We start from the raw sequence: 18796 nt of genomic DNA on the forward strand, positions 1-18796 counted from the left end.
TGGTTTGGATAAAGTGGGGCCCCCCCCAAAATGCTTTGGTTTTGTTTTTTTCATCCCAAACAAGGTTGCAAGCAGTTGTTTTCCTTTGGTTGATAACCTGATACAGTTATAACTAGATAAGTCATAGGGAAGCCAAAGCTCAGGAATATAGTCTGTACTTGTCCTCCAACTTTTTCCCCCTTAAGGAATTAGAGTATTTCAAATATATAGCACTGTGTACACAGGGACCAAACCCTGACCAGAATGTACAACAGACAGTGATGGAGCAGTTTTAAAAAAGGTCAGCAGTTAAGGGATCAAGATACCTCTCTCTATTCGGTAAATGAAAATACACATTCACTGATTAGTTCAGTCCAGTTTTGGATAAAATTAGGATTGGAAAGTTGCTTTTGTCTTTATAAAGTGGTTCCTTTTCTTTAAGGCCATGACAAGGAATAACCTATATCTTACCACTTTCAGTTCTAAGCTGTGACTGTAACTTGTGCACTGCTGCAGAAGATTACATAGACAAATTGATATTAAGCATGTGGAGAGAATGAAGTTTCCTTGACTGGCTGTTATATACATTAGTGGGCTGAGTGTCTGCTTCATTAGGTAGAGGAGAGCTCTACATGTCTTGGACAGCTGTGTGGTTAGTCGTGCTGTACGAGTATTTCTGAATTTGCCCCCTTATCTGCTGTCCATCTGCTGATTAGAGTACCTTGAACAATGATTAGCATTTTTTTAAAAGACGTATACAGTTATAGCCATCATCATCCAAAGATGTACACCTTCAAGAAATGCAGCAGTGCAAGGTTTCACAGACCAAGGCTGAGGCTGTGTATTTGGCTATAAGAGAATGCCAGAAGGAGATGAGAAGGGGTTCTAACATTACACCGAGAAAGGGTTTTAACATTACATCATTCAGTAATGTTTGTATGTCAGAGTTGATGTGCTAGGTCAGGATGTCTGTTATTACTCTGTAAATACTTTGTTTTATAAGTGGAAGTAAATAATCTTTGCTTGGTTAACACAATTACGTGTCACTGTTAATGAATTTTAAAATTGGGAAGGAGAAGGAAGAATATTGCCCATTTCGTGTCTGTATTTATGCAGTCAGAAAGGCACATAAAACTTTGCTGTTTGTAATTTGACTTGATTTCCATGTGTGAACTAGCCCACTCCAGTCGGAACTAAAACCGGTCAGTTTTTGCCCATTTCAAAGTTCCAGTTATCGTAGTGCAGTCTTGTGATCTTTCATCTTGGACCATGGATTACTGCCCTTATTTAAAAAGGGTAAAGTTATTGTGTTATAGATGTTGGTATTTAACTTCATAATCTCGGTTGCTTATCTGCAGTTTGTATTTGATATAGTAGAGGGTGCTGGTTCTATTAACTGTGTCAAAGTTCAGTGTAGTGTAGTTTATTTCAGAAGTGTAATGTGAAACCAGATCTGAGGTTAAGGCAGCATGGACTGTGTGATACTGGTTCTGTGTAATATGTTACTTGATTGTAGGATTGTATACTTAAATTGTATCTGACGAAGCTTTAAACAGTACGGAACTGCACTCTGAGACTTATCTGTATGAAAACCACAAGCCGTGTTTACTAAGTAATAGTCAATGATTTGTTATCTGTTACTGATATAAACGTTCTTGTGTTGTGTTGGTGGTATTTCTCTATACTTTTTAAATGTTTGTGATCAGCATTGCATTTGCTAACCTTGTTGCTTGTTATTTTTTCTCTCTATGTCTAATATTTAGGCATGCACTCTGTGACATGGCAGACTTCTTTTGTTGCACACCTGTGATGTCATCAACAAAGTTCAACAAAAGGTACTGTGTTACACTTGCACCATTGTTGATGCAATAGCAGTACAGTAGACTGAGTAAAGACAGTTTATAAACATTCAACTATAAATTATCAGATTGAAAATATGCTGCATTTAGGATGTACAAAGCAATACTGAAGAATATATTTTAGGTCTGGAATTGTAGCAGCAATTCTGGACACTTGTTACCCCATTTCACAATGGTCTTTCATGAGAGTGGTGGCGTAGTGGTAATGTGCATAGTAAAAGACTGAACAGTCCATAGATTTGGGTTCAAAGTCCAGATCTGGATGTATGACATGTTCTTTGCTGTGGACTGGGGTGCTTCTTTGTGGTATATGTATGCTGTAAATGGTTGGTAGTTTGGTAGTTAAAGCGTTTACCTCACAGACAGAAGGTACAGGGTTTGATTCTCACCTTTGCATGGGAAATGACTGGGCTTAAAATGCACCACAAGTGCAACCAGTCTAGTACTTGCCTAGGAACCTTGTGTCATTTTCTGATTTTGTAATAGCATTTTCATTTCTGCAGAAGCAGAGAAGAATTCTGACTGACTTGTTTGTAATTATCTATGGGTGGCAGTAAATTTGACTAGCCAGAATAGTTTTCTAAGCACAGCTGCCAGACAGCATCTTTGTGGGTAAGAACAATCAATTATACTCTTCCATCAACCTAGACACTGCAGCCAGTCCAGTGGTGTCTTGGGAGCACAAGAACCCATGTTCCTTTGTAGTGTTTTTATTTTTTTTTTTTAATGTATTTATTTAGCGTTTGTTAACCAGGTTAACACCCACTAAAGACATGAGAACATTGGTTGAGGAAAGTGCATCGTTTAGTAATGCCTGTAGGGTGTGGTGCTCAAACCCTGGTCAGCAGGATGTAGCTCATTAGTAGCTTTCTTACCTTAAGCACTGAACTGTACTGTCAAGATGAGTTCCTTGCTAACAGTCCTAGAGGTGAGGTAAGATCTGCATCTCTTATAGGGCTGCCTGCAGGTATAGGAATGACTATCATTGTGTTAGGGTGAAGAAGACACTGGACACCAACAGGAACATTGTTTTCTTGTAGCTCCAATAAGACTTTGAAGGGTGGCACTAACCAAAAAAAAGATGGTGTGCGATTGTTATGGACCATGAGTAAAATAAAAACATAAGCATACTTGACTTGATAAAATGGAATTGTGCTTGGCTTTACAATGTACAGAAACTTTAGACAATTAAGATACATATATTTTAAATACAAAGGAATTCATAGTTAGTGTAGCCAGCTGTATTACTGTATCTGCATGCACAACATTATTTTAAACCACAGTCAAATTATCACTTCAGCAATTTCACACTTCATGTTACGAGTCAAAGAAAACATTCCCCAGTCCTACAGTGCAGTGTATTTCATTTACTGTACAAGCAGACCTCTGCATATTCCATTTACCTGTTATAATGTTTGTGTGTGTGTGTGTGTGTGTGTGTGTGTGTGTGTGTGTGTGTGTGTGTGTGTGTGTGTGTGTGTGTGTGTGTGTGTGTGTGTATGTATATTCCCATACGGTCTGTGTGCTTTGCAGTATTGAGAGTATTTTATTTTTATATATATATATATATATATTGCTGTTTCCCATTCATATTAGTTGTTAGCCTGTGTTTCATTTTATCCCATAAGGTTTGTATGCTTTGCAATATAGAGATTATTAATCCATTTTTCGATCTTAAGTTTAAAATTTGTAACATCTGTGACTAGACTACAAATCACTGCAGTGTCTAGGGACTGCTTCTCAGGCATCAGTTTAGAATTCCTGGAGAGAGAAAGAGATGGAGAACAGGGATATTATTTCTTAGAAATTACAGATAATTAGAAATTTTGAAAAGTTCATCTTGGGAGCCAGTTTTGAGATTAATGCTACTGCTTTGCTCTTGGTGACAGAAGGAGCAGAGGGACATTGGTTCCTGCTGGTGTCTGATTTGGGCAGTGTGTTTTGAGACTTCACTGAGTGGTATGGGTGCAGTTTTGGTTAAGAACCTCTTCAGGGCCTTTGTGGCTTTCTTTGACTTCCAGCTGCTGTAGGTTCTATCTGGGGTATCTACCAAGACAAGACTAAAGCAAGTACATTGAAGCCAGCAATATGTGGGTTAGTACTATTTGTCAGGAAGCAGCTTGGGATTAGTGCTACCCTCTCTTATTTCTGGTGAGAGAAGGAGCAAAGGATCATTGATTCTTAGCTGACATCAACTCCAAACCTCTTAATTGCTTCTTCTCACTTGAGCTCACATTGTATGCTTTGGCTGCAGCAATGGATGTGCTCTTTTCAACTGCCTCTGTAGCCAGCTTGGCTGAAATGGGCATCCTGACACAAAGTAGCAAAATTGTCTCATGTGTCCTAATAACCTCCTACTACTTAAACTGTCATAGTGTATGAGATATGTACAATCTCACTGGAGACAAAGCTCTCATGCAAAGCCACAACAAATAACATGCAGGTTGTGGAAGTGTGCACCCCTGCCTAATTCCTTTTGTAAGACTAAATGTTTTAGACAACTCACCACCACACTTTACCCCAGCTTGACTAAATGTTAATGTTCTCCATATTTGTGGAAACCCAAATGATTCAAAATATCTCTTAATAAATTCACAACTCTCTGTCAGATGCTTTTTCAGAGTCTAGACCTATCAACTTTAGTGCATTATTGTTGCCCATTGTATCCATTTGAATTGTAAGGGTTATGTTAATGTTTGTCTAACTCATGGAAAAGTGTGATGATCCAGATCTGTTATAGTTGACAATACTTTTGCCACTCTTTTAGACAAAGTCATCATAAAGACTTTGTGGTAATGATTCAGAACCAGAGTGGGTATGTATGGTTTTTGAATCAAGAACATTGTTCCCTTTCTTAAGTACAACTACCATCACTGCTTCTTTCCCGTCAAGCGCACATCCCCATCCAAAATATTGTTAGAAAGTACTAGCCAGACTTTTATCCCCTGTTCTTTCTTTTTCCATGCTTTTGTTGTAATCCCAGCACGTGTAGGAGTTTTCATGTATTCTAGTCTCTCAAAGAATCTTTACATGTTCTTTATTTTTTATATTAATATGCACTCTTTCTACTTCTGTTTACTGAGGAAGTTGTAACTGGTTCAGATATAGTGCCATTTCTTGTGTGTTACTGTCAACCAGTAAATCTTGTCTATATAAATATACTGTAATAGTTTGTCATTACATTCATAATTTTCACATGTCCCTTTCTTACCTACCATTCTCATAATTCCTGATTTTTGGCTATCCTCTTTTCCAGCTTTCTGTTGCTTGAGATGTTGAGCCAAAGGTCTGGTTGCACTAAGGTTATTCTCAAAATATTTATTAAAACCATTTTTCTATGTCCATTCGTATTTTCAAGGTACTCTTGCATAGACATTGTAACTTATTTAAATTGCTGTTCAGCCTGTTGTGTCCAACTTATTCTTTGGTGCGTATGTAAATCCCTGACTTTTTTAAAGCCCTCATGCTACGGATTTTGACCATTATTCCTCATCTTGTCTTCTGTCGTTTGTAACCACATTTCTGATTTTCAGTTTTTTTAAGTTTGTAGTTATTCCAATCCTTTGCAAGCTCTGTATTACTTGGATCTAATCTAATAACATTTCACTTAGGCTAGTGATTGGATAGATTGTTTTCTTTTCACAAGAGCTATTAGACACACCAATGTTTGTCACAGTCCTCTGTTAATTGCATATACAATTCTTACTTACAAAACTTAATTTGTAAAAGTGCATGCTCTGATGCTATCACCAGATGTGTTTTCATAATTTGCTCTATATTACAACATTCTTTCACCATGTAACATCTAATTGTGCCTGTAAGCCATCCCTGAAACGTGTATTTTTCAATTAATTCTGTCTTATTTTCATTACATATTTGCACCCAAATACTTGGGTACGGTTCTCCAAATTTGTGATCTAAGCCAGTATTCTATGATATGTTGTGAGACAAACCGAAATGCTGCCAGCCCAGCTAGATGGAATTTTGTAATCATATGTCATTTGTGAATAGTACTATGATTCATATGCTTGTCTTACAAATGTAAGTGATCTGTATGTTGTGTGTGTATTAAAGTACTGGTGTAGAAGTGTGTGTTGAACTGTATGTTATGTACTGAGATTCAAGAATGTAACCACAGTGTACCCTACTGGAAAATAACAGAAATATATATAAACTATGTTAATAGCAGAAGTTGGAACATACAGAGTTAGCTTGGAAAACTTCAGGAAAATAAGTTAAAAGTGTTTTACGATGTGCTAGTTTCAGTGCAGCAAGTGGACACAATGTCTAAAGCTAGAGGTTTTCCTATTGTCTGGAAACCGAAATAATTACTGGGTTCCAAATGTAAAAATGTTAATTGTTTTACGACTTCCAGTTCTAAGCAAACTTCTGAGAGATAAGTATTTTTCACAGAGAAATGTTAAATTCTGTTAGTATCTGTTTAGCCTGGGAACTGGAGGCAGGTGACAAATAGTGATGTCATCCAGCTGACTCAGCAGTAATGTTTTGATATTAATTTGGGAACTCTGTCAGAGATTTGGCATTTTGTGTCTTGTCTTGGATCTGAAAACATCCATTCAGCACTTCTCATTTGTATTTGTCTTGCTCTGTAAGTGAGATTTAGGTATAGTATTTCTTTTAGAGATAGATAGATAGGAATGTAGTAAAGATTAGTTTAGATGTTTTCTGTATTTATTTGCGACTGTCCTGCAATGTTGTTTTAAAATATTCCTGTAATTCTGAACTCTGTAGCCACTGTATTGAGTCACTGAGTATTGTCTTGTTCTTTTATTATTTATTATTAAACATATTTAAACCTTTTAATTGTGGCTGGTTTGTTTAGAGATAGTTAAGCTCTTAGCATACTTGCATATGTATTTGGTGACACACTGTACGGGCCACTCTTAAAATTGCAAGTCTTGGTCAAACTTACCATTTGGATAATAGTAACATCACACAGTAGGATTGGTCACCGTTTGGTAAGGGCCTTATAGTAGCTGATAAGGGTGGTTGGTGGCAGTGATAACTACCTTGTAATCTGGGCAGAAGGGGGCATAGTTAGTAAGCCTGTGCCACCTTCCCCAGTAGTGTCTGTGTGCTTGCATGTAAATCAGATCTCAAAGTGTGTGTGTGTGTGTGTGTGTGTGTGTGTGTGTGTGTGTGTGTGTGTGTGTGTGTCAGCTACTTGGGCTCGGATACGAATCGCTGGTTGGACAGAGAGGGTGCTGGAGGTTATGACTTGACCACTTGGCTGAGGTCTTAACCCTGTAGCTGTATTAGTGGGGAGTCTTATTGTGGATCTGGAGAAAGAGGGAGAAACCAGCCCCAGACTGACTGTGATCACTGTGTACTCTTAAGGGAAATTGTACTGTACTGTGCCTGTATATACTTGTCATCCTCCCAATGTGTATGTCCCTCACTGGTGATAGTGGTGAGGATTGGGGCTCTTGATTACTGGGCCAGTGCAGGGGCATCACATGTTGGCTGTCCATGATTGTATTCCTTATTTCCTGCAGTGTTCCAGTCTCCAGATACTGCCATACATTGACAGAACATTGCAACTTATCCCGTAATATCATGTTTATATGCTTTTGGTGGAATGTATACTGCAGGCATTGTAATTCTTATACCCATCCAGAAACTTCTCGCCACTGTAAATCTTCATAGTCATGTAGTAGGCTAGTGACCACTGGGGCTTTTTTAAGACTAGCTATGCATCCCAAATCTTTGACAAGTTTTTGTAAGTGTAAGCAGGGTCTTGGAAGATTAAACCTTTACAAACCAGGGGCCTAGGAGATGAGAAACCATTTACAGACCAGGCTGCTTGTGTCCAGTAGAGACAGAGAGGATCAGAGATAAATTTCCTGTTTCCCATCCTATTGTCCAAGTTAAACATTTGAATTGTGTTAGGAAAGAACTCTGCTTCACATGTATGGGGGAGGCCTGTTCCAGGGAAGGGGTAGTCTTTGGGATACATACCTGTTTCTCCAGTAAGTCCTGTTTATATCCCAGGCAAGTTTTAAGTCTTTAGAGTGGATAATTCTGGTGCTACTTGTTTTGCAAATATGCAGAAGATCCATCAGAATGGGGTCCGTTAATACCTTGTACGACAGGCATAGAACTCCCTTCACAGCCTGTAGGAGACAGAATACAAGGATATGATTTTGAGGTGGTCTGCTTATGACCTCTTATTTATGCCCTCTATTATTTTAGTGAGGACCTCAGTAGACATTCCAGTTGTTGGATGTGCCTGGTTAGGTATATGCAAAAGGGAACATTGTACTCAATGATAGGTTTGATGAATACCAAATACAGGCAAGTAATTACCTCCTTGGACCTGGATGCCATACCTGTGTTTGTAAGTTGCACAGCATAGAATGATTTCCTCACTACTGTAGACACAAGATGGTCAAAGGTTACATTACTGTCTACATGTGTTTAACTGTTAGAGGTGTGTTGTCAATATGAGGATGCTGTTATGCATTTTATGGCATTTAGTTTTAGTCCATGGCTCTGACACCAGTAACTTTTTGGAGAACATTAGTGACATTGGGGGTTTTATAACTGCTTGTAATTTGCAGTCATCTGCAGATTCAGTCAGCCAGAGGACCTTGATGTTGGACCTTCACTTCAGAAAAGTAGGTGCCAAAAAAGACCAGTCCCGGGACCTACCTCGAGGGACTCTGCTGATTACTTAACTGTTTGTAGATGTGGGGTCCCCAATTTTAACTTCCTGGGTCCTGTCTGTGAGCTAGCTGGCTGTAAATTGGGTGTAACATATAATGGTGTATACCCAACCTCTTGAGTTTCTCAGCAGTGCCTGAGTTGGGGTATTATGTTATATGCCTTGGCCAAAGGTAGTCAGTGTGAGCCATTTTGCCCCTCATCCATTGCTTTGGTGACCTCTTCAGTGAAGTCCACCAGGTTGAGTAGCCATGACCTGCCCATGATGAAACTGAACTGGGTTCAGTGTCTGGGGGTTTCCTATGTCATTATTGATCATTTCTGTGATAATTTATCCATGTTTTTGCATGAGACTAGTGAGACTTATGGTTGTGTAGCTTCCAAGGTCTATAGATTTCCTGCCTTTGTATAGAGGGATGATAGTTGCTGCTGTCCATTTCCGAGTCATGAGGCTACAGTTAAATAGTGGTTCCAGACAGTCTGATAGGTCATGTTTCATGCTATTTTGAAGGCAGCCTGGTATATTGTCAGGGCACATTGAATCAGTGTTCATGGCTTTAGAGAGAGAGAGAGTTATTTGGGACATGTTCTCTGGCTAGCCCTTATTTTGTTCCTAAATTTTTATTCCACTACCCTTTTTAATTAATATCGAAACCCTTTTTTTTTTCGCTGTCCTTCTTTTGAAGCAAATATACCCTGATTTTCACTTTTCTTTATAAAACTTTCATGTCTTTTTTTATCATTCAAGTGCGTTTCTTTCAGCATTATCTGTGCATTGCCACAGTAAATATAAGTAAGTATCCTCTCCTGTTTTCTTCTGTCCATCAACTCATTTAAATTCCAGACTAATAAGTTAATTTGAATAAAATTTATATTTTATTCTACTTACATATATTCTTTGCCATTCTGGTGCAAAGTGTTCATTTTTCTCTCTTAATATATTGTCCCGGTCTCTTATTTTCATTAAAACAACACCTATTTTCCACCCCATTAAAAACATGTTAATTAAGTCCATATTTTTTAAAGCAACAGAACTGATGCTCTGTAAAAACAATAATGTAAAACTATTTAGCCTGAAACACTGACTTCCTTCGGGCAAGAGAACAACTAGTATAAATCAATAATCTGTGTTTCACTTCCCTGCACTAGCGATTTAAATGTGTTATTTCTGAACCTGTCCCTACATCCTTCTGCTTCTTAGACAGCCTCATTATCTACCTTCTTTCAGTTAGTATGTTTGTCACTACGTCTGTTCCTTCCTGCACCTTATTCATTCCTTCAGGTAGTGCAAAATGTTTCTAACATTGTCCATTTAGCTTTGTTAGATAGCTCAAATGCTACAGCTATTTCCAAAGATGAAACCTGTTAACTATCAAGGCAGTGTCTCCATCTTGCAAAGAGTCATATCCTGACAAGAAAGACAAACTGCATTCCAGAAGTACTAGAAATAAAATTAACAAATGTGCCCTTGACCAAACAGCATGGAATATTAAATAGTTATTTTCTCACAGGTACTTTCTGCTGTCAATTGTTTTAAAATAATGTGTATGTGTGTGTGTGTGTGTGTGGAGGGGTATATACATACGTGTGCACTCACCTTCAATTTCTTCACTCAGTGTCTCCAGTACATTTTTTTTTCCAGGAATCACTTCCTGATCTGTTAGTTTCACTTGCCTGCATCTCACTTTCAAGGCAAACTGCATTTCAAAAGCACTACAAACAACTTGGTGCAGACTACCTGTTTTTTTAATTGGTTGTAATTTAATAAATGTGCAAGTATAACATTTGTTTTAAAATAAAGTATGTTAAGATTACTATGCCATATTTTATAATATCATTGAGAAACAAATTGTTCATATAAAGTGAAACAAAACAACTGCAGAAACAATTTCAAACAAAATAAAACTGTGTTTAATGTATGCAGTGTGTGTCCTTGTGACTGTGAGTCAGAGGAAAAAAAAAACATTTTTGTACCATCTGTTTGAGTATCAAATAAACTGGTTAGAACAAGAAAATATAATATGAAACCAAAAAATGCATATTGTTAACTCATTAGTTTCATTAGTTTGGCCAAGATTTCTGAAACTTTATGCCAGAACTTGATTTCAGTTGCCTTCCTTGTTATGAACTGATTTAAACATTTCTAAAATTTCTGATAAAGATCTTTATATCTATTTCCTAGTCTTTGTTTTGTGTCCAGTGTAATAACAGATAACAGCACGCAATTTCAGATATTTTCTTATTGGTACTTGCTGACTTCCATTGTTTTAAAATATCTTTTAGTGTGCAGCTTATACATTAATTATACCAAGTTTTCTTGAAAGTTGCATATTTATCTGTATATTTGTGTTTGTGTCTGTGTGTGTGTTGAACTTCAGAACTTGCCCTCATCAGGACCTATGTTAGCACTTTTTTCCTGTGTTTGCACTTTTTAGGAAAGTCCATAGTCAAGATTTTTTAGATATTGTGGTCCTCATCAGCTTAGTGTTTTGAAATTATAGTTCCGTCATTGTAATTTTCAAGATTGTAATAATAAACCTGTATATATTCTCATGTATTTAAAATACTGATGTATTCAGGGTTCTTGTGGTGGTAACTTCCTTATAGCCTAGGCAACAGTGGTCCTCCTTTTTTTCCCCCCCAATATGGCCAAGAGCAATTACCACAAACTTCCTAACAGACTGGATTTGCTCAAATGAGACATGAGTTGTTTGATACATCTCAATCTGAAAAATCTTCAACTAACTACCTGAATGATCAAATTTTAATACCTTTTAGGATCCTATTCTCTGTGGACATAGAGCTGTGTTAAAGGAGGCGAGAAGACCTGCTACTAGAAAATCATATATGTGCAAGTGGGAATTTTTTTTTCTCGTTTATGTCCATCCGAGAACCAGGACCCTTTTCAAGCCTGTCTTCCTCTGTTTCTTGATCATTGTCCTCTAACATTTCTTATTCTTCTGCCAAGTTGCATTTGTCAGCCATTTCTGCGTGTATGCCCTCTGTCACCCACTTTCTAACCGCGTTCAAGTTAAACAATTTTTAAAATTGGTGGTGTATGTCTGGCCATTTAGGAAACTGGTAGCTCTTCCTTGGGGTGTCAAGCTTGTACTTGTTCTCCATTTGAACCACCTCATCTGTTTGAATTGAGGTTTTTAACAAACAAGACTGCTCTGACATCTACTAGGAGATCATTTGACTTACTAGGTGAGTTAACACTAGCTCATTTTTTTCACAAGGACCTTTCTCCTTTGAGAACTAATCTTTCCTTTATGCATAAAGTGGACTTAGAGTTTACTTTGTCAGGCTATTAATCTCATTGTCTTCATTCCTAAACCAAAGAATAAGGGAGAAAGGATTCTTCACACTCTGGATGTTCACAGGCAGTTTAGATGCTACGTAGATAAAACTCAAATCTTCAGGAAAGCTGATCAAGTGTTTGTCCTTTCCTCTTCCTCTCATAAGAGACTCTGTTAATAGTATCATAGTAGAATACTAGGTTATTAAAATGAAGAGACTTTTAAAGCTTAGCCGTGCTTCCCAGAAAAAAAAATTGTTCCCAAAGGTATTGTGTGGGCATATCTACTTTGGCATGAATGGATGAGCATTTGCAAGCTTTCTGTCTTTAATAGAGACATAGGTGACAGTCCAGAGGTATATTTATGGTTCCCTATCCACTGATCCAAGCTTCAGTTGAATAAGTGCAAGGATGAACTATGCTTCATATGAATGGGAAGGAATGGGAAGTCTTATCAGAGAAGGAGGAGCCTCTGACACACAGACCTGTCACTCCAGAATGTCCCGTTTTATGTTGCAAGCAACGTTTAGGTCCTTGGGTTTGGGTGTTCCTGACGCTATTTATTTTACAGATGTGCAACAGGTCCATGAGGGCTGGATTAGAGAATGCTTTCCATCTCCAGGTGGTGGTCTCATGCTATTGATTTTTGTTAGATTCACCATAATAAGCCACTTCCAGGGATGGTTAAGATCCATTCTATAAGAGCTTTGTGGCTTTCTGGAAAGGGAGGACTCTGGAAGTATTCAAGAGGCAACAACTTGGTCCACTGTACACACTTTTACAAACACTACAAACTGGATTATTTTTCCATGTCCAGAACAGGCTTTGCTAGGATGATTTTCTGTAATCTTAAGTGTATTGGCCTCATTTCTTTGTTTTCTAAGCTGTGATAATCTACTCATATAGCTTAGGCTTCTGAATCAGTATGTATATATTGTATATAAAACAGTTTCTCAATTAAATGTACCACAGCAGTAGATGTAGTAGATCACTATTGCAGTAGCCTTCCTTCCCTCCCTGCAGCCCCCTTCTTTGGTTGCATTTTTTTGTTTGTGTTGGGGGGTGTTGATGTTTTGCACTTTTGTACATAGTTTATTGTTGGATTTGTTTCCTACTGTTGTTCTATTAGAGCTGTTGCCTCCCTCCTAGGCAAAAAGATGTTCTGAAGATTTTTGCACTCCCAGATGTCTTTGTATGGAGCTTTGTTTGAGCTCCAGACAGTTGGAGCGCATGAGAAGCTCCCTTTAGCTTTTTAAGATGGCTGCTCACAGCGGGTAGGACACATATAGTTTGGGCTGTTGTTGTCATCATCATCGTCACCCCCCTTCCCCATTTTCTACATGGGATTGGGTTATTGTGTTAACTTTTGCCATCTCTCTTGATTCAGTGCCACACTCCTACCTTCTTCGACATTCCTGCCTGACTGTCATAGATTTTCTCTCACGCAATTCATCCACCTCTTTGCTGGACATCCTCGTTTCCTCTTACCTTTTTCCTGTCTGTCCCAAATCTTCACCAGATTGTCTTCTGTTTTTCTGCACATGTCCAAACCACCATAATCTGTTCTCTTTGATCTTTTCTGCAGTTGGAGCTACTTTGGCTTCTGGTCTTGTGTCCTGATTTCTTCATTTGTCCCACAGTGTACATCCTTCCACCTTTCTTAGGCACTTCATTTCCATCACTTCTAGCTTTCTCATCTGCTCTGCCTTTACTGCCCAGGTTTCTGTACCATGCTGACTGTACTGGTCGCACCACTGTCTTTTACACCTTATATTTCAGCTTCTTTGACATAGACTACACCTGACACTCTAGGCCAGTTGGCCACAACCCCTCTGATTGTAGCTGTGATCTCTTCATTCAGACTTCTCTTCTCTTTAACCATCCCGCCCAGATACCTGAAGCTATTAACCTGTTCCCCTAGCTTCCCTTCTATTTCAATTCTCAGCTTCTTCTGATTTCCTCAATTTGCTGTCATTACCACTGTCGTAACTGCCCTTAGATGTTCTTCGTTCCACATTGCTGCAGTCCTTACTATTGGGTAGTCCGCTGTCCAGTCGGCCCGAATACCAGAGTATAAGGCTGACGTCGGTCAGGGCGCATTAGACTGACGTCAGTACGTCAGGGTACTAATGCGCATGACCGACGTCATATCCTCAGTCTTTTTTGCCGCATGGTCCGATGCAGAAGCAGTTTTGCGAGTGCAGGTTGGCGTTCTGAAATATTTCCGAAGCCGGAGTTTCAGACCGAATCAGAGTTGGCTAAGTACCCCGTTGGGGAACATTTTGTTTTTTTCTTGCCTCAGTATTTAACCGGATGTCAGAAAAAGTGAATAACTGTATTTCTTGTGGGAAACAGATACCTCATAGGGATTACCATACCTTGTGTATACCTTGTTTAGGGCCTGAGCACGGCGTTGTTGGATGCCGGTCTTGTGCAAGGTTTAACAAGCGGACTATTAAGAGACGGTTAGACTGTGCCAGGTTAGTGTTTGGGAAGCGTCGCAATTATAACATGCCATCGGATGCTCCGGCCGCTTCCCAAGAAGCGCAAGGACAAAACAGCGAAGCCTAGGGTTGATGAACCGCAGTCCCGGACGCCGGTTCTTTAGAAGGCTCAATGGAGCCAGAGGTTTTGCCAGGAGTTTCTTTGGAGTCTCAGGCAGAGACTTTACTGTTACAGGATGTGCCTTCTCAGGAGGTAGGCCAGGCTGAGGGGCTTCTCAGGTAACTGTTCTTCCCTCTCTTCCCAAGGTAGTTAGAGCCTCTCCTTCTGTTGCCAAAACTTCTTTGAGAGGTAGGCCAAGTTCAGCTTCAGTGGGGCTTCTCCTAGCATTTCAGGTTCTGTGCCTAAGAAACATATGCTTAAAATGGCAGAAGATTTGATTACTATGATTAGAGGTTCTATGCCCCTCCTGATAAGAGGCCTAGGGTGGAACCGAGTTTGATAGTTTTGAACAGTGTTCAGAGGCTTCTGAGTCTTCTGCGGAAGATTTGCAGGAGTATCCTCCTTATTCTGATTCTGATGTGGATGATTCCACTCCTACAGCTTCTCCTCCTGAGGATTTCTCATTTTCAGAGACTCTGCATTCCATGAGGGAGCACTTTAAATGGGAAGGTCAGGATTACTCTGATTCCAGGAAAAGGCTTAGGGAATTCTTGTTTTGCCCCAGCATAGGCCCTTAGCTATACCTCCTGTGTTGAATGTGGTGGAAGATGTTTTTGCAGAGGCTTCCCTGAACCCTGATTCTTTGCCTCCTGCTCCTGTTAAACCTGATAGGTACTATAGGGTGCCTGAAGCTCATAAGTATCTCTTTAAGCGTCCTAGGGCCGACCCGGAAACTGTTTCTCAGGGACCTAAAGGTGTTAAGGCCTCTGTGGTTAAAAACCCTGTTCCCACTGATAAAGAGGCAAGGGCTTTGGATAGATGGGGAAAGAAAGTGTATACTTCTTCCACTTTAGCCATGAGGGCGTTGAATTGTCGGTTTCACATGCTTAAATATCAAAATTATCTCCTTTCACAACTGAAATCTAAGGTGGATGCTTTGGCGGAAGGTATTGAGTGTAAAGAGTTGCTGGATTTAGTTCATGTGTCTGAACAAGTGGGTAAGCATTCCTTGCAATGTGGTTTTGATGCTGTACAGGCCTCCTCGAGGGTGGCTGCCACTAGTTCTGTTCTTCGCAGGCATGCCTGGTTGAGGGATCAGAATTTAGCTGAGCATGTTAAGACAAGGATTTTGGATGCTCCTTTACAGTCGGATGTGTTGTTTGGTTCGCCTGTGGAAGCAGTTTTAAAGAAAATGGAGGACAAAGCTAAGTCTATGCAAACTGTTAAAGATTTTTGCAGGTGCAGCCACCAAGTTTAGTAGAAATTGGCCTACTAAGGGATGGACATATCCTGCTTATGATTCCCAGTCTAGGGGTAGGTCTAGACGTGGTAGGGGCAGAGCTCAAGGTTCTTTTAGGCCTAGAACAGGAGTTCACCTGCTCAGACTTCTGGTGAGGGCAGGGGTCAGTCCTTTCGTAAACAGACCCAATGACCTGCCTTTTCAGCTGCCAGTAGATTCTCGTCTGGCAGCTCCTTTGGGAGGAAGACTGTCTCTTTTCAAGGAAAATTGGGATTTAATTACTCAAGACAGATGGGTGTTGGATATCATTCACCACGGTTACAGGTTTTATTTCCATACTTTGCCCCCTTTCAAAGGCATGCCAGACGTTCCTCCTCCACAAAGGAAAGAGGCTCACAAGCAAATTTCTCAGTTACTCCAAATAGGGGCCATTCAGCCAGTCCCTGTATCAGAAAGGGGCCTAGGATTTTATTCTCGCCTGTTCCTAGTACCAAAGAAGGGGAACACGTGGAGACCAATTTTGGATTTATCTATCCTCAACACTTATCTGGACATTCCCAAGTTCAAGATGTTGACGTTACAACAGCTTTTACCTCTGCTGGGCAAAGATCACTGGATGGTAACTTTAGATCTCAAGGAAGCTTACCTTCATGTGCCTATAAGACTAAGTTGCAGGAAGTATCTGCGTTTCGAGCTGGAAATTCTCATTATCAGTTCTCTGCATTGCCCTTTGGCTTATCTACTGCCCAGAGTATTCACAAAGGTTCTGGCTCCAGTGATAGCTTACTTCAGGCTAAAAGGAATTCAAATCTATCCTTACTTGGACGACTGCCTGATTCTGGCTCAAGAAAAGGAAGACCTTCTACAGCATCTGGAATATGTTATAGCAGTGCTAAGATGCCTAGGGTATTCTGTGAACGAAATAAAGTCCAGTCTAGTACCCTCTCAAGACATGTGCTTTCTGGGTGTGAGACTGAATACAGCAGCCCAGATGGCCTTTTAACCCCGGACAAACAAAAGAGTCTATCACTTTACTTCCATCAACTATCTCATCAGTCCGTGCTGACTGCAAGGACAGTCCTTCAAGCATTAGGGTTCATGGCATCTTGTATTCTGGTGCTTCCCAATGCCAAACTGCATATGAGGAAGCTACAATGGTATCTCAAAATGTATGGACACAGCACTGCCAGGATTTGGACACTGTCATTCAAATAATACCTTGCCTTCAAAAAGAATTTTTGTGGTGGGCTCAGGAATGTCACCTAAACAAGGGACTCTCTGTGACCCGGCCAGAGGCGAGTCAGATTTTAACGACAGATGCCTCGGACATTGCTTGGGAGCTCATCTGAATGGAAAGTGGATACAAGACAAGTGGCCTGCCAGACTACAGCATCTACATATCAACATGAAGGAGATGTTAGCAGTCCAGTTTGCATTAATGGCTTTCAAGGAGTTACTTCTTCCAGGGCAGGTGTTGATTCTAACAGACAACACAACTGTCATGTGGTACATCAACAAGCAAGGGGAACACATTCTTATCCTCTATGCAGGCAAGCAATGATTTTATGGGAGACTGCGCTAATCTTGCAACTAACTCTTCAGGCAAGGTTTCTGCCGGAGCACAGAACTCCTTAGCAGATGTGTTAAGCAGACAAATCATGGATCCCCACGAGTGGAAACTGGATCTTCATGTATTTCAGAAATTGACAGTGTCATGGGGAACTCCAGACATAGATCTGTTCGCTTCTCCACTAAACCACCAGCTGCCAAAGTTTTGCACAAAGGGGTTTCCTCACACAGCTTGGAAAGTGGATGCTCTGTCTTTCAGTTGGAAAAACCTTCATGTGTATGCCTTTCCACCTCTGCCTCTTCTTCCAAAGGTGCTATTAAAAGTCAGACAAGACAAGCCAAGGATGATTTTGATAGCTCCAGATTGGCCTCGGCAACACTGGTACCCACTACTAAGGAGTCTGGTAAGGAAGCCTCCATGGCCTTTACCTTTGATTCCTCATCTGTTATCTCAGAAGGACGGTCATCTGCTCAATGTCAAGCTTCACTCTCTTCATCTAACAGCCTGGCATATTCTGTGTTGAAACACAGCAGGTCTCAACTTCCTCAACAAGTTTTAAATGTGATTATGGAAGCTAGAAGACCTAGTACAAGGAAAGTGTACGCAGAAAAATGGAAGAGATTTTTATTTTGGAGTACAGCAAAGAATTTGGAGATTTCTGAGCCTAATTTGAGTGTGGCTCTTCAATATCTTACTGAGTTATTGGACAAAGGTTTGTCCTTCTCTTCCATTAAGATTCATGCTGCAGCAATTTCAGCTCACTATGATTGTGACCCACCATTGTTTTCGCATCCTTTGTTCAAGCAGTTTCTTAGAGGGGCAAAGAATATAAGACCCCACGTAGAGCTCCTACTCCTGCTTGGGATCTCAATTTTGTGTTGGAAAAACTTACTCTACAACCTTTTGAGCCTGCGGCTACTGCTGAATTGAAATACTTGTCATGGAAGACTGCTTTTCTGTTGGCTATTACTTCTGCAAGAAGGGTGTCTGAGTTGCAGGCCCTTATGGCAGTAGAGCCCTTTTGATTTTCCATAAGGATAGGGTATCATTACGTACTAATCCTTCCTTTATGCCTAAGGTGGTTTCTAGTGTGGCTTTAAACCAAACTATTCATTTGCCTACTTTTTATGCAGACCCCCAAAATAAAGGGGAAAAGATTTTGCACACTTTAGATGTACACAGGCAATTGCGTTATTATTTAAGCAGGACTAAGGATTTTAGGCAGTCTCAGCAGTTGTTTGTTTCTTTTGCTTTGAGTTCTTAGGGCAAGCCTGTGTCAAAACAAACTATTTCTAGGTGGATTGGGTTTTGCATTGCATTTTGTTATTCCCATCATGGCAAGGAGATTCCAGCTGGGATTAGGCCTCATTCCACTAGGGCTACTGCCACTTCAACAGCATTTCTAAGGGGGGTGGCAACTAAGGATATTTTGGAGGCAGCTACTTGGAGTTCAGTGCATACTTTCTCTAAGCATTATCACCTTCATATCTACTCTAAGTCTAGGGCTGGTTTTGCCACAGCTGTTTTGCAAGGCATGTTGTCAGCTCCTACTTCTTTATGAT

At 40.0% G+C, this 18796-nt stretch overlaps 1 protein-coding gene across 2 annotated transcripts in view; it reads left to right on the forward strand.

The window, feature by feature from the left end:
• SLC25A16 (solute carrier family 25 member 16) overlaps positions 1-18796 on the forward strand; it is a 1052007-nt gene that overhangs the window by 144684 nt on the left and 888527 nt on the right. The window contains exon 2 of one of the 2 annotated variants that reach the window (XM_044055779.1): positions 1743-1814. The exons of the other annotated variant lie outside the window; for it this stretch is intronic. The gene's annotated coding sequence lies outside the window, so the exon portion shown is untranslated. The remainder of the gene's footprint in view (positions 1-1742; positions 1815-18796) is intronic. 2 annotated transcript variants of the gene reach the window in all.

The sequence above is a fragment of the Protopterus annectens genome, chromosome 14.part0 (genome assembly GCF_019279795.1).
Source record: "Protopterus annectens isolate FY-2018-M chromosome 14.part0, PAN1.0, whole genome shotgun sequence".
NCBI lineage: Eukaryota > Metazoa > Chordata > Ceratodontiformes > Protopteridae > Protopterus > Protopterus annectens.